Raw genomic sequence first — 16,184 nt, forward strand, 5'->3', positions numbered from 1 at the left:
TGGGCAAGTCACTTGACCCCCATTGCCCACCCTTACCAATCTTCCACCTATGAGACAATACACCGAAGTACAAGGGTTTAAAAAATATATATATATAAACATGCCATGTGAGCCAGAAACTGGATTAATGTACTATGCACTCAATGTTTATAACTTGAGGTAATACAACTAACCTAAAATGTATTTTCTTAAAAACTTCTAAAAGAAGAATATGATTATCATATAGAGAATTAAAGTTTTTATTCTGGACATGAAATTCTCACTTATATAACTAAAAAGCATAAATTGCATCTACATAGAAACCAGAAAGAACCCAAGCTTTTTCAAAACTAAAGAGAGAAAATAGAATAATTCATAGTCATTTCAAATTGCAAAATCACTAAGAGACATCTTGTTTACTCTGAGCTCTAGATGTCACAAAAAGATATCAGTCAAATTATCATCATTAGTTTGAGGAAGATCTGTGTGTTTATGATTATGTCCTCATATCCCTTGTGGCGTTTATGGTTATGACCTCATATCCCTTTTGGTAAGGCAGCAAACTGTTATTGAGAAATTAAGAAAGTATACATACAGACAAGGACAGAAGATAATACAACAAGCTGAAAGCTCACATTCCACTTATAGAATAACACAAGACAGAGCTGGAATTTTTTCCTGCCCTAATAAATCTAAAATACTCTGTATCTTCTCATTGAACCAAAATGAGTTGAAAATACAGTATATCTGCATACCATTTCCTTTCTCTTGCCAAATTAATCTGAGTCTAGTCAAAACGAATTCATATCTCAGAGTTCCACTAGGTCACTAGTAAAAAAATGGTTCAAAAAAAAGTCCAAAAAACAGTTCCTTGATGCCCAATGTCTGAATTCATTCAGGTGAACCCTATTAAAGTTACACTAAAATAAAAACTGAAATTTATTACTTTAATAACTTAGTGAATCCATGATCACAACAATGTGACTCCTCCCAGCAAACTCTCCATGATGATCCTCCGATTCTTGACCTTAGTTTACCAAAAATCCACAGTAGAGTCTAAACCCAATACATTGAAGGCTTTCCTTTAGTTCTTCTTTCAATACTCATGAATTATCAATGCAGTTCTCTCTCTTGCTACAGGTCCAGGATACATTCTTCTCTAGTCATACAGAGAATCATAGAATTTGAAGATGAAAGGAAAGTTGGAGAGATCATTAGCCCAAATCCATCATTTTGCTTATAAGGAAAGTAAGGTTAGAAATATTAAGAGACTGGCCAAAGGTCAAATTTGAAGTTGCTAATGCTTCTGAGTCCTTGGAAGTTATATCCTTGCCAACAAATCATTTCTCTACTTCCTAACAACCTAAATTCACAAATAATCCCTTTTCCTGATCTACTGTACAAGGTCGACCTCTGAACCTAATGTTAATGGACACGTGCCTTGATGAGTCTTCTTCCTACTCACTATTTCCCCAACATTCCCCATCTTTGAGAGTAAGAAACAACCCGAATGTCCCTTCCAGTTGATAACACTCACATCCCTTTTTGTTGTATTAAGTTCTTATTTATTACCTGAAGGATACTTATAGTGCTCAGCCATCTGAAATGCAGAGATGATAGGTCACATGATTGGTCAAACATTTTTGGGCACAAGTTGCCAGCCTTACCCACTTCATTAGGTTCTCTCTAATAATTTATTACTTATTAAGCCACAAAATGTAAAAGCTGTAAGGAACCTTATAAAAGCCATCTTGTCTGATCCATACCTGAACAAGAACATAACATGGCCTACAGCATGGCCAGCAAGTGGTCATTCGGTCTTTACAGGAATATCTCAAATGAAGGAAACCTGCCGATCCCAAAGGCGGCCCATTCTGGTTTTGGATAGTTCAAATGTTGGAAAATTTTTTATCATGGTTAAATTTGTCTTTTTGCAATTTCCACATAGTGTTGCCCTTTGGGAATAGCCATAAGAAGTATAATCCTTCTTGTATGTCATCACATGCTTCTTAAATCTTCTCTTCTCCAGACTCTCACATCCTCAGAACCTTTAAGCAATACTCATATAACATCATCTCAAGTCTCTTCATCAGTCTGCTTTACTTAGGCTATTATCATCTCCAGCTTATTACTTTTATTATTTTTAATTTGCTATATTTACTTTACTATCATTATCTTTCTTCAAATTTAGTACCCAGAACTAAACAAAATACTTCAGATATTGTCCCACAAAGGTAGAACATAGTTGAACTATAATAGGACATGATGCGTCTTCTAATACAATGAATGCATTATCAGATTACCATATTACCTCAAATTGACTTTCAGTCAATTCAAAGCCTAAGATCTTTTCTCATCTCTCATCAATCTGTTCTCTCATCATGCTTTCTCTATATTATTCTTGAAGCTATTTTTTTATCCCAAGTAAGAATTTACATTAATTCTCAACAAATGTCATCATATTTCATTCAGTCCAACATCTTAGTCTGTTGAAATCTTTCTGAATCCTCATTGTGTCATCCAGCATATTAGCTAACCTTCCAGATTTGTGCTACCTTACACACTTGATGGTGACATCATTTATTTCTTTTTCCAAATCACTGATAAAAATGTCAAAGAGCATAGGACAAAGTACAAATCTCTGAAGCTCTCCACTGCAGACTCCCTTCCAAGAAGAATATCATCATCCCTCGACCCTCATAGATTTCTAGAATAGTTTTACAGAAAATTTTACAGAAACCCTATAATAATTGTAAAATACCAAGATACATATAATAAAGGCAGAAAGCATAATTTTCATCAAAGTGAAAAAGGAAGGTGACTCCTTCACAACAATGCCCAAATGCTCTTTATTAAATATCCTACATACTCACAAGCTACTTAAATCTTTCCAGTTTTAGTACTAATCTAAAAGTAAAACAAAGACCCTTTAACCAAGTATTTACTTGGTAAACTTACTATAGTTAGATCATTAAGCAAATTTAACTCAATGATACACCACTAATAACATTCTTAATAAAAGTTAATGGTTAAACAGCCCTGTAAGGAAGAGGCCCCTTCAGTAGTAAATGCATATATAGGGTTACAGGGGAAACAAATTCTTTTAAAATACAGTTACAAAAATAATTTTAAATTACATTTATATATTCTGATTAAGAAACATTGTTATAGGCAGAAAAAGCATCCGACAGAACTTTTTTAAAATGCCACCAAAAATAAACTGGCAATAAAATGAACTCAACATTCTTGCCTATTCTATCAACAAAAACCATTACTCACCAAGCTAGTTCAACATCGTAGCATTACATCTTAAAGAATTACAACATACTATATTCTAAGAAATTTGCAAAAATGTTCTCACACATGGGAACACAAAATAAAGTCCATAAATTACTTTGATGATTAAAAGAAGCCTTGTAATGCTTTATTAATTCTGGCCAAAATGTGTTTTCATTCAGGCCAGAATGTATTTTGTCATAAGAATGTATGGGATGATGATCAATCAATCAGCTAGCATTTATTAAGCATTTACTTTGCGCCAGGAATTGTGCTAGGCAACTGAGAAACAAAAACAATAATGATACTGTCTCTAACTTTAAGTAGCTGATGAGGAAAGGAACGTGGATGAAAAATAAAGAAAAAGAATAAGAGGAAGAGGATAAATTTCCAAAAATATCTAGAATATAAATTCTGATAGAGAAATAGTGACTATTACCTATTGGAAAGAGCTATCTCCCTGGGAATGACAAGACCTAACTTCAAAGTATGAAAGTATGGCTGTGCTATTACTACTGTACTAACTTGGGCAAGATACCAAATCTCTCTGAACCTCAGTTTCTTAATCTATACAAGTCTAATAATAATAATAATAATAATGCTTGGGCTATCATCCAAAATAGGTTTAAATGGGACAATAGATATACAAACGTCAGTGTCAGCTACACTTGGAAAAAAAAAAGAAAATGTAAACATATATATTGTTTAATGAAAACAGAAATATGAAGAAAAATATATTTAAACAATTTTAAAAGTAAAAATCTACTTTATTGCCAAGATATTCTTCCTCAACTGTTCTGTTCTGAGAAAATCTAGCTAATAAATCTAGCTAATATAAGAAAATCTAGAATATTTGGGTTAAAGTTCTCTCATGGACATTTATTAAGGTAAATTCTCCAACCACTCATGCTACATAGAATTGACTAAACAAACACAGAATTATCCAGGTGCTCTTTAAAAATCTTCATAAATTTATATGCATAATAATCTAGAAGAGATAAGACTCATAACACAGAAACATATAATGTTAGAGTTAGAAGGGACTTTGAAAAAACCAACTCTGCCAACCTCTTTTGTTTTAGAAAAAGGAATCTCAGGTCCTGAGATATTAAACAACTTGCCCTGTTTATTAGTTAAAGAAGATAGCATGGTTTAATGGAGAAAGCACTGGGCTTGTAGACAGAAGACCTACATTAAGATTCCATCTCTGCTACTTACCAGCTTTATGACCTTGGATAAGTTATGTAATTTATCTAAGCCTCAGTTTCTTTACCTATAAAATTAGAACAATTTATAGCTTGCATTAGCTCATGGCAAACACTGTTTTGGGGAAAGTGCTTTCCAACCTTTAAAACACTATATAGTAATTACTATAACAATATTATAGCAGGCACCAGAAATCCAGTATCGTGACCCCTATGTTATGCTCTTTCCATAATGTCATACACCTTTATGACATTGTGGAATAGTACTGGCTTTGAATTTGGAAGAACTTGGGTTCATATTTTTGCCTCTGATGCTTAGTTTCTTGATCCTGGGCAAATCATCAGTTTTTTCATTTGTAAAATGAGTATAGCCAGTGAGATTCCTTTTATAACTCTAAATGTGTAATTATGTGACTTTTGACCCTTAGCTATGCTGTTTGTTGATTCTGCCAACTTTAATAAATGCTAGAAAGAAGTCAAAGAAACACAAGTATTATGGTTCTCATCTTATGCACTTGGCTTCCCCGTTATTCAATTCTTATCTAAAATAACATCATTGTTATAACAAATAAGATGAATAAAATGTTACTTTTTTTGGAGGCAAAGGGCACAGAGAAGGAAAAATACAGCTACAGAACTCAAAGAGAGCAATTATCATATCTTTCACTCCACTTTCATAACTAAAGAGTAACAATGATTGCAAAACCTGGACAATACACTAAAATTGCCTGGTCACTCACTGTTTGTTCTGGTGTTTTTTTTTTTTCGTTTTTTTTTTTTTTTTTTCGTTTTTTTTTCTTTTTACCTCTAAGTTTTTTTTTTTTTTGTTGCTATTATTATTGAAGTTTTATTTTTAGAGAGGGCGAGTAAGGACTTTAGAGTAGATTTTCTTTCATGCTACTATTCTTTATTCTATAATTCCTTAAAAATTTAGCAACAGATTCCACAAGTATTTATTGTTGAATACACATATACTTATATACTTATATATTAGTAGAATATAAATGATCATATATATGAGTAGGGTGATTGATATGTGTGTGTGTGTGTGTGTGTGTGTGTGTGTGTGTGTGTGTGTGTGTGTGTATCTATTCTACTCAGTCACAGAAAGTGATTTTCATATATTATTACCATTTTGTTCACCAAGAAGACAATCTGTTCTGGGAGCCGTTTGTGGTTTCTGGATCTGGAAGTTACTTGGAATTTAGTGACTGGTCCTTTTTGACTCCGTACTTGCCTGGAATCGATTTTCCATTCTGCTACCTCTAAAAGATGTGAAAATACAATGAGTAGGATCTTCATATGATACACTGCTTTGTCAGTTATCTCTGAGTAGCCAAGTAAAAGTCTAACCCAGCCTTCCTCATCCTTATTTTTTTTTTATCTTCAAAGAAGCCAGGTCTGTCATAAAAGGAAAGGCATCTGAAAGTTGACACGGGCCTTAATTCTCTGGTTATTGGCCAAATATTCACCTCATGCTGTGGCTCCAAATTAATAAATAATCCTAACAGGCTTCAATTCTACAAAATGTCTTTGGGAAAGTACCCCACGTTATTGAATATATTTATTAGTATGATTTAATAGGAAGAATACTGGACAGATAAAAAGAAGGCTGAGATTCTGGTCCCAGCTTTACCCCTAACAGTGACCTTGGAACAGTTACTTATCTCCTTCTCTCCTCAGTTTCATCATCTACAAAAAAAAAAAAAAAAAAAAAAAAAGGAACTATAGTAACCTAATTACTTCTAGTTCTTTAAGATAACTTTTTGGTTTTAGTTCTTATAAATTATATGACTTCTTTCAAAAATAAAGATAAAAAGAAAATTAGAACATTTGCAAAAATATATCTAAAGAAATGTGAAAAGTCTATTATGGCTTTCCCAGTGGTTTTAAACACTCTACTGTAAGAATAAGGAGGTTGTATGTGGAAGCTACTTTAACGCCTTAATGCCAAAAATATAAATAAATAGTAACTATTACCTTTAGTGAAATAAATGGCACTCTTCTGATTCTACTCAATTCAATATAGCAAATATTTATTAAATGCCTACTCTATACAAGGTCTTGTAATAGGTACTGGTGAGACAAAGACAAAAACCAACCCAGCCCTTGCCTTTCAGGAATATATAGTCTGTTTGAGAGAGACAATATAAGTAAATTTTTAAAAAGTATTTATAAAGTCATTTTTTGGGAGGGTGGAAATATATTTAACTTGGGTAGAGTTAGGACATTGGAAAAAGCATTACAAAAAAGTTGGCCCTTGAATTGTTCTTAGAAGGAAAAGCTATGGATTCTGTGAGGTACAGCTGAGAAAGAATGGCCTTCCAGACTTTGGGGATCCATTTATAAGAAGCCATGGAAGCAGAAGACGGGATATCATGTACAGAGAAGACCAAGCAGGCCAGTTTGACTGGAATGGTGAGTGCCTGAGAAGCAATAATAAGAAATAAGGCTGGAAAGGTAGGTGGGAGCCAGATTGTGAAAGGTTTTAAATGCCAAGCTGAAGCTTTTATATTTTCTCCTAGAGGCAACTGTTCAAGAGAATTAATGTAGTTTCCAAAACTGGCTAATCATCCTCATGGATTATTTGTACACTTGGGGAATCTGATTTTTGAAGACAAAACACACATTTGTGCAAGAAAGAGAAACTTTTAGAGCTAAAAATGGACAAATAAAAAATCAAAACAAGAAATTCACGATGTGGTATGCATGTATAGGCAAATCAAATTCCAAACTTAAAACTTTGAAACTTTGTTTCTCTGGGCAAATAACTAAAGCTACTTCATTTTTTTTTTTAGATTCAAACAATATCAAGCATACTTTCCAAAAAATAAACATATAGCAACCTATAATCCTTAATCAAATTAAGAAATAATTGATAAAAAAAAATTCCTATAAAACCATTAACAAGGTCTTACCTCTTTATTCACTAGGGTAATTCACTCAGATCATTTTAAAACCCTCCAAATTAATTATTAATCATATGAATTTCAGATAGCATTTTCCCCAAGTTTATTTTGTTTAGTACCAAGGGGTTAAGTGCTTCATCAAAAACTAACTATATGCTAGCTATTTTAAGTTAATATTTAAAAGCCATTAACTTTCCCTCTTTAAAACTTTTTTTTAAAGTAAGTAGTCATTCTTGAAATAAAGTTGTACACTAGGGAAACCATTTAACACCTGGTGTGCCCTGATTATAATGACATTAGCTCCAAGTATTACTTGTTATTACTCAAAAAAAGAAAATTATTTCATCATTATGATTTTGGCATGCTATGGGCATGGATAGCTTTGCTATGATCAGTCTGTATTGGATGGGAATACAATTACCAACATAAATGATATTTTCTCAAACTGGAATAAAAACGTTCTCTTGGTGTCCGTGTTAATGTCAATATAAATTATGCATTACCAAAGGCAGTATTCATTTACATTGCTGAGATTCAATGAGAAATATTTGATCTAGGACCACCATTTTGCTCATAAAGATTACTTGTCACATGGAAAATAAGTCCAATCTGTTTCCTTTCCTCTTTAAAATAGGAAAAATAATGCCAGTAATAACAATAATTACTTGTACAGCTATTGCTTACAAAGATGAGTTTCAGTGTTACTGTCTCCTTCATACTAAGGAAGAAGCAAAGGTTCAGAGATGGCAAGAGCTTACTCAAAGTCCTATACATCTAGTGGCCTGAGCCAAAACACAAATTAATTAATTCTAACTCTTAATAACAGTGCTCTTTCTAGCATGCCATACTGTAATGATACTAAATCTGATGTCAATACCATATTAGTGTCTACAAAACATCAAATATAAAGATGGCTAATAACCATAAAGAACAGGGAAAATAAGAAAGAGAGGAAAGATTAAAATGTGGCTTTTCCAATTTTATCAGTATTAACAAATCCCCTTTATGTTACCCATGTTTATCAAATATCAGTTTATCTCTACATACAAAGGATGATGAAATTTAACTAAACAAAAAATAAATTTTTAAATCTCATTCTTCTTCAGACTCGACTCCAGAAAAATATGCCATCACAGAAATACTTGATGAGACCTCTCACACATTCAAGGATTTATACCCAAAAAATGTAGATTGGGGTGTGGGGAGAAGCTTGTTTTAAGAATAGCTGACATTTGTACAGTCTTTAAAGTTTGCAAAGCATTTTGATTTACATGTTTTCTTTAGAACCACCCTGTGAGACTGCTCTTATGAGTTTGATTAATTCCATTTTACAGATGAGGAAACTAGGAATCAGAAAATTGAGGCTTACAACCAATAAAGACTCAAAGTCAAGTCTCTCCTGACTTTATGTCCTGTCTGAAGTAAATTTTTAATTTTTACAGTCCAGAATCCTTTCCACCGAATCATGCTACCTTTTACTATCATTTGTATAAAGAAATGGAATCCACTAACATTAAAGACTATAGAAACTCGTCTATCAGCCTTGAAGTCTGCATTATTGCATGCAAAAGAAGCAATAACCAATCAATCTAGGTTCCATCCCAGGCTTTCCTGAAGAAGACCCCTTACTTATCTATTGTTTCAATATTTGTAGTTCAACTCTTTCCGAAGAAAATCATTTTATATATTTTCTTAAAATTGTAAATGGCTGCTTACAACCCTAATGTCAACCTAGCAATAAACTGCTAAAGACACAGATCTGGTGCACAACTCTCAATGCATCATTTACTGTACTAAATTTCAAAGAACATTCTGAAATGCTGAAATAAATCAATGCTTAAATGCAACTCCTAGTCAGCTCATGCAATATAGGTTAAATACTACCATATGGTAAAGACAGACACATGTTGCCCTTTTCTGAAACAAAGAACATAAATTCCTGAGCAAATTTCTATTCTTTTCACATGACAAGAACTGAGGATTAATTTTTTTTTTAAGGAAAATCAGAATTTTGCTAATAGGTAGATCCTGAGGGGGAAAAAAGTAAATCTGCAAACTTAAGGGGAAAAATCACAATGTTAAACAAAGAACTTCAATTTCCACTAATCTCTCTTTAAATATTTCTTGAAAACTAACACCACATGCTAGTCTATGCTCTCCATTTTTTTAAATGAACACACACACACACAAAAAAATAACAGGACAGATGTATCCAGGAGGATGATTCGACATCAGCTACTCCCTGTGGTACAAGAAACTGTGGTACATCAACTCTGAATTCTTCTTTTACCTGCTTTTAAAGGGGGAAAACCCCAGGTTACATTTGCTCTGAAAATAACAAAATACATTTAAGAGCTCATCCTATTTTCAACATGTAATCTGATCAGGAACTGTCTGAAACACAGGAGCATTAGGTTTTCTTCCTATCCTTTGAAGTAATTCCTGGGAACACAAGATTTCATTATGTTCCTGAGGGGAGAGAGACAGAGATAGAGACAGAGACAGAGAAGAGAAATAGCAATCTACCAGAATGAACCTGTGAAATCCAGTGCATCAAAAATAAATTCAGTTGATTTAAAAATAATTCCTTTTGAGCCATTACCCCCATGTGCTATTTGTTTTCATCATCATAGTTTATACTAAACATGTCTGATTTCTAAAAATAGTTGCAAATTGTAATTACACATGCTTTGTAGCTTCCATTTCACTTTGAAATGAAGATTAAAAGCCAGATCTTTTTTAGAAAACTGCCTTTAAAAAAAAAAACATTGGGAGCCACAAAATTATACTTCTTTACTATTTGGTGTGGGCTGCTGGAAACCATTTCATTCTAGACCTAAATATGACAGTCATTGCTTTGGGAGAGAAAAAAAAAAAAACTTTTTCTGCTCATATTCCATATAGCCAGATGTAGTGAGTGAAAAATGGAAGAAATGGATAGACTGAATAACTAATTTATGAAAATTTCTCTTAAATATATCTGATTGCTGATATGCCTTAGCCAAGACTATAAACTTCAAGTAGAAGTTAAATAATGTTGTTCATATTATGATCATAGGAAATAAAATGTGAACTTTGTAAACCCAATGCTAAATATATAACATTCTCTTGATAACAATTTAATTCTGTCCAATAAGTAAATGTTTTAAATTAAAAGTTGAAGTGCTTTTGAAATTCTTAGCTGTCTGTAAATAAAAGCTTCAACCCAAAAGATTTTAAACATTTTAATTAATTCGAAACCAAATGGGGAAAAAAAGGTAATTTGTGAGTTTGCCAATATTTCTGAAAAACTAAGAGCAGTCATAATTATGCTCTTCAAAAAGAGCCATCCTCGACCCTGTGAGGCTCTCCATTCTCTCCCTCCTTTTTAGGAGGGGGTAGGGAGTAATGTTAACTGGCTCAGGGCAGAGGTCCCTCGTCTATCAAAGTCAGCAAGAGCTTCCCCACCACCAGCAGCAGCACCTCACTTGCCCCTGTGACCAGTAAGAATTGAGACCAGAGGTGGGATTAAGGAACACTCTCACCCCTATGGCCCCAGGCTAAATTCGAAGCACTTAACATACTACAGGGACTATGCTCATTGCCACATAGGTCAAAGGGTTGGGGGTAAGAGAGCACTAGGAAACCAGAGGAGGAGGAGGAAGAGGTGAAATGGCCACACTCTTCCAAAAAGCCATGCCACTTGTTAGGTCACTGCAATGAAGCAAGGAAGAGCAGCTGAACTATGGAAGATGGCTGCTACCAAAAACTAAAAATAAAAAATCCACCCAAACTAAATGGGCTCTAATGCTGGGATGGCAACTGGAGATCTACCTCTTTGATCTATCCACAGTCTAATAAGACTTCAGAACAAATTCAGATCTTAGAGAGTTAAAATCATCCTTCTGCTAAGGCACACAAGCTCATTTTGACACAAAGAGAGCAATATACAAAGAAAGTGCTGTCAGTTTTAACTATGGGCGAAGAATAGTCCCAATACCTCAAGAACCAAAGAATAGAATTAATGCTTTATTCCAGGTAATGGCCCATCCCTGAAACAAATATGGCCTATGACTAGATAAGCAAGAGGCTGGAGGCAAGTTCTCTGCTCAAAACAGTTATGCAATGGTTAAAGTACTACAAAGTAATATTGAACTAATGAAAGTCATTGTAGCACACATGAAACTCCTAAAGTGTACCAAGGACACTGATCCAATTTTTACAGTAAACTCAAAATGAAAGCTAATTGTTTTTTTTTCCCTTGGGTATAACTTTTAGAACTTTTTGTTGTTGTTGTTTGGGGGACAGAAATGTAAGAAGTAGGGTGTTTTCAGAACTAATTGACTGAGTTATTTTAGCCTTATCCAAGAACTGAAATGTATAAACATTTACAGCATGTAAAATGTCTGCTTTGAAAAAGGAATGTTCCTTCTAAGTTCAAATATTTATATTTCAGATATCTAATCAAATAAATTTGACATTCTGCTTCTTTCTGCCATCCAGTCATTAATTACATAACTGAAGCTTGGGGAAAGGGGGACAGAAGACTATCACTGGGAAAGTCTAAATTATCATTTATTTAGTGTGTCACTCAACAAATCACTGAGACTTCACCTAAGCCTCAGTTACTTATCTGTAAAATGAAGTAGCTGCACTACTAAGTCCTGTTATCAAAGTTTTACTTTCTATGTATTTTTAAAATATTCTTCATTCACTGAGAATTCAGTAACAGTGAGATTAAAATGTTACTTTCTAAATAGATAATTAACATCTCTCTTTGTCCTGTATTTAGAAATAAACTTCTAAAACCATCCACCTCTATGGTTTTACAAATCTGAGCAGGCACATTAAAATGTACAGGTTCAGACAAGCCCCTTCCTGTGGAACATAATCAGCTTATATTTTAGCTTCCTATTTCTATGGAGTGAAAGTATAATGTAGTTAGAAACCTTAAACATAATTTCCAGGCAGTTTTCAGCCACTCCCAAAACTATTTTTAAAAGATGATTCCTCTATACAAACCAAAAAATACATAGCAAAATAAGTAAAAGCCACAAAAACCCACCAAAATTTAGCTGATTTTTAAAGCTTGCCTCAGATGAATAGAAATCATATTTTACAGTGTAATTCTCATAATATTCTCATAACAGCTCTATAAAGTAGGGAGTGCAAGTATTTTTATCTATATTTTACAAATGAGGAAATAAACTCGGTGACCTGCACTGTTACCTTGCTAGCATCAGAGTTGGGTTCTAAGTCATGTCTCTGGAGCTTGAAGTTTAGATCATTTTTCACTACTCTGCCTGTACTCCACTAAATGCCCATCATCTGGGCAGCAGCTAGATGGCTCAGTGAATTGAGAGCCAGGCCTAGAGAAAGGAGATCCTGAGTTCAACTTTGACCTCAGATACTTCCTGGCTTTGGAATCAAGTGCAGGATTGATTCTTTTTTTTTTTTAATCCTTACCTTCCATCTTAAAATCAATATTTTGTATTGGTTCTAAGGCAGAAGAATGGTAAGGGTCAGGCAATGGAGATTAAGTGACTTGCCCAGGGTCACACAGCTAGATGGTGTCCAAGGCCATATTTGAACCCAGGACCTACCATCTCTGAGCCTGGCTCTCAATCCACTGAGCCACCCAATCACACTCCAACCCCAACAGTATTGATTCTAAGAGAGGGTAAGAGTTTTAAAAAAAAAAATCATCTGATACTACATGAAGTAGTTGTTATGCACATGTAAAGATTTCTCCTTTATCACAAAATCATATCTGAAGTCATTTTTGAACATCACCTACTTCAATTAACATCCCCCACCAAAAGTATCTTCATCTAAACTCAAATGAAATCTAAAAAAAAAATGAATCTAAAGTTTGCTTAGAGAAAACATTTAGAATGCTGACAGCCATTTTTATCTCTAACCAAAACAATTTCTTTTTCAGTGACAATACTCTGCAGTTTATCATGTAGGGAAAAATCAAAGACTTAAAGAGTTAGAAGGAAACTTAAGAGATTATCTTTTCCAACCTCTTCATTTTACAAATTGAGGAAACTGAGACCCAGAAAGAAAAGGTGATTTGTCCAAAGGCAGAACTAGAATTTGAACCCAATTCCTAAGATTGATTTCAAATACAATCTTCTTTCTACTACAACTCACTATCTCTTCCTAAAATTAAAAATGGACTTCATTTGAAGTGACTGAAAAACTTTATGAATTCCTGAATTAAATATATTAGTCAGCTAGTCAGTAATTAAGACCACTTGCATATAATAGTCAAGATAAACACTATGTAGAGAAACTAGTTCTCAATCATTAGTAATGATTAATAATAGTAAATTAGATTTCCAACATCAAAAATTCTTGACCCACAGATTTAAGTAATGTTATAATGTTAAGCAACTTAAAAGGTCATCCTAGCCATGAAATATGTCAAAACAAAAAAGAAATAGTTCATATGGAAAGTTAGTGTCTTAGTATATAACAAATATTAGGCACAATGCATACCTACCAAGCCACCTTCATTGTTTGGGGAAGACATCTGGCTTAGTGAGCCTTATATGCATTACATTCACATTAACTAGTTTCTAGAATGTTCACATGACCTGGATGTTTCATGTTCCTTTCCAAAGTAACAACTTTTAGAATTCATACAGAGTTCTAGACAGATTTTATATGAGCAACTTTGAGGGGGGAAAAGGTTCTATCAAGAAAACCAGATTTAGTTTACTCATCTGTATAAAAAATACTCCAAAAAAGGAAAGGTCTAACTAAACACAGAGAAGACTACTGATTCTGAAAGTTAAACAAATGTGAATACTGGTCATTTTATTCTAAAGATCATTCAAGATGGCCATGGTGGTTATTCTTGTGAAACTAAAGATGTCTCCTTGAGTAACCAAACTCCAATACTGATTACACCACAGGTAAAGTTACTGAGCAACTTTATTTTTTAGGAGGGTGGAGGGGGCTTAGATTCATTCCCAATACTTGGCATATAATACATTTTAAACTATACCTTGGCATGTACAAATATAAACAAAAAGGCCTTTTTGACACTGCAACTAAAGAATGTGACAAATCAAAGTAGCATTAAGCAAAATGATAGAATCACCCTTTCTGCAGATGGAAGTATATACAACATACCTGATTTAATATTATTTCAGTCAATAACTATTACTCAAATTTCTAGGTCAAAAAATTTTTCCCATATTACCTGGCTAGTTTTATCTTGGTAACTTCAGTGAAGTAAAACATACTAGCAGCTCTCTTATCCTTTACATTCTAATAGCATTTGGATACCCGCAGTCATAAGGAGACATCAAGATTTCTTTTAAATGATCTTTTTCCAGGAGTAGAGACTTTCTAATATATCTAAATGAAACCTTCACATATATTATATATACCACAAACACATCTATAAACACACATACCTAAGTGTACATGTCCACATATGTATATGGACTGTATTAGTTTCAATTATAAAGCACAATCTTTAATAAAGTTCATTTAGCACTTCCCAGGTTAAACAGAACAAAAAAGTATAATTCTGTTTTGTGTAATTCTCAGCATTTAAGTGGTTAAATCAGTACAGTGAGTACATGAAAAGCGGCTTCCAACTCCCATTCTTCTGTCCTTTGTTATGCACTGAGTACTGTTTTAATGCTTTATTCCACGCCCAGAAATACATCTGTGTTTCTAGAAACAGTTTCATATATTATACACTTTAGGAAGCTTTATCAGATAGTGACCAGTTCTCTTGCCCAACACACACACACACACAAAACAAACAAAAAGGCACCTTAAGATCCCCAAGCCGTAAAGTGTCAAGAAATTAACTCTAGCACCCCCCACACCTCCCACCAAATTCCTTACCGCGCCCCCCACACCCCTTTTTTGGTCCTACCCAAATCAGTTTTTATACTTATGTAATTATTCTCCGGTGCCACGCCTTTTATGCCACCCCATCTCAGCAATAACAAAGTGAAGTTTAAAATAGAAAAGCAATTACCTGACCAAACCACTATGCTTCAGTACCAAGAACCCAACATAATCCAAGAAGGCAATGGTTTAAAATCTCCCCCACTTCGGTCCCGTAAACCTTCCTCCAGGAACCATGCTTCACTTTCTACAACGCTACAAGAGGACTTTCTTCTTCTCCTAGGGTTTCTCTCTCCCTCCAACCCCAGCTCCCCTCCTTCCCGCCCCCACCTTCCTCTTTCCCTCCTCCCTCCCTCCCTCCCCCTTTCTCTCACTCTCTCTTTCTTTCTCTCTTTCCAGTCGTTTTGACAGATCCCTGCCTTTGTTAAGGTTAGAAGTTGAGCTGTGTCTGTTTCCTCTGCTCTTTCACTTCTTGTATTACAGTACAAGGCTGCGTGACGTACTCGCTACATTATGGGGGGGGGGGGGGCGGTGAGTGAGGGCGGACAACTGAGTGTAAGTGCTCTGCCAAATCCCTCCTCCTTCTCCTACTCCTCCCTTTTCCCGCCTCCTTTCTTGTGCCCTCCCTCTGACTAAAAAGCACAGCAACAAGCTGCTGCTGCCGCTGCCCTGGAGCCAGTCAGGTAAAAAAACCTTTCTCTCGACCTTCCCCCCTCCCGTCCATCTCTTCCCCCATCACCGGTATCTTCCCCACTCACCACATGTATGTATCACAGGCACATCAGTTCTCCCGCATAAGCTCCAGAGGAGATATAGAAATAGAAACGAGAGAATCTAATAATACCTACCCACTACTACCCATTTTCCATCAGAGAGAGTGAGCTTCTCTGATACACAGGAATCCAGTCAGGAAAGCAAGGATGGGGTGAGGAAGGAAGGGAGGGGGAAAATCCGAGAG

General features: G+C 34.6%; 1 protein-coding gene across 1 annotated transcript in view; it reads right to left on the reverse strand.

Annotated features, from left to right (window-relative positions):
* Positions 1–15,893, reverse strand: part of ZNF516 (zinc finger protein 516) — a 147,538-nt gene extending 131,645 nt beyond the window's left edge. Inside the window, exon 1 of the mRNA XM_044667203.1 lies at positions 15,601–15,893. The gene's annotated coding sequence lies outside the window, so the exon portion shown is untranslated. The remainder of the gene's footprint in view (positions 1–15,600) is intronic.
* Positions 15,894–16,184: the final 291 nt, after the last annotated feature.

This window comes from Gracilinanus agilis, chromosome 1 (genome assembly GCF_016433145.1).
Source record: "Gracilinanus agilis isolate LMUSP501 chromosome 1, AgileGrace, whole genome shotgun sequence".
In the NCBI taxonomy this organism is placed as follows: Eukaryota; Metazoa; Chordata; class Mammalia; order Didelphimorphia; family Didelphidae; genus Gracilinanus; species Gracilinanus agilis.